The following is a 1,146-nucleotide window of genomic DNA, read 5'->3' on the forward strand; positions in this document are numbered from 1 at the left end:
AGCTCTCTATTTTACATCTGGTAGTGTATATATGTCCATGCCACTCTCTCACTTTGTCCCAGCTTACCCTTCCCCCTCCCCATATCTTCAAGTCCATTCTCTAGTAGGTCTGCATCTTTATTCCCTTCTTGCCCCTAGGTTCTTCTGACCATTTTTTTCCTTTTTTTTTTTAATTTTTAGATTCTGTATATATGTGTTAGTATACGGTATTTGTTTTTCTCTTTCTGACTTACTTCACTGTGTATGACAGACTCTCTGTCCATCCACCTCACTACAAATAACTCAATTTCGTTTCTTTTTATGGCTGAGTAATATTCCATTGTATATATATGCCACATCTTCTTTATCCATTCACCTGTTGATGGGCACTTAGGTTGCTTCCATGTCCTGGCTATTGTAAATAGAGCTGCAATGAACACTGTGGTACATGACTCTTTTGGAATTATGGTTTTCTCAGGGTACATGCCCAGTAGTGGGATTGCTGGGCCGTATGATAGTTCTATTTTTAGTTTTTTAAGGAACCTCCATACTGTTCTCCATAGTGGCTGTATCAATTTACATTCCCACCAACACTGCAAGAGTGCTCCCTTTTCTCCACACCCTCTCCAGCATTTATTGTTTGTAGATTTTTTGATGATGGCCATTCTGACTGGTGTGAGATGATGCCTCATTATAGTTTTGATTTGTATTTCTCTAATGATTAATGATGTTGAACATCCTTTCATGTGTTTGTTGGCAATCTGTATATCTTCTTTAGAGAAATGTCTATTTAGGTCTTCTGCCTATTTTTGGATTGCATTATTTGTTTTTTTGATATTGAGCTACTTGTAAATTTTGGAGATTAATCCTTGGTCAGATGCTTCATTTGCAAATATTTTCTCGTATTCTGAAGGTGGTCTTCTCATCTTGTTTATGGTTTCCTTTCCTGTGCAAAAGCTTTTAATTTCCATTAGGTCCCATTTGTTTATTTTTGTTTTTATTTCCATTTCTCTAGGAGGTGGGTCATAAAGGATCTTGCTGTGATTTATGTCATAGAGTGTTCTGCCTATGTTTTCCTCTAAGAGTTTTATAGTGTCTGGCCTTACATTTAGGTCTTTAATCCATTTTGAGCTTATTTTTGTGTATGGTGTTAGGGAGTGTTCTAAT

At 36.6% G+C, this 1,146-nt stretch overlaps 1 pseudogene; it reads left to right on the forward strand.

The window, feature by feature from the left end:
- Window positions 1-1,146, forward strand: part of LOC102991713 (olfactory receptor 5A1-like) — a 13,930-nt pseudogene that overhangs the window by 800 nt on the left and 11,984 nt on the right.

The sequence above is a fragment of the Physeter macrocephalus genome, chromosome 16 (assembly GCF_002837175.3).
Source record: "Physeter macrocephalus isolate SW-GA chromosome 16, ASM283717v5, whole genome shotgun sequence".
Lineage (NCBI taxonomy): Eukaryota > Metazoa > Chordata > Mammalia > Artiodactyla > Physeteridae > Physeter > Physeter macrocephalus.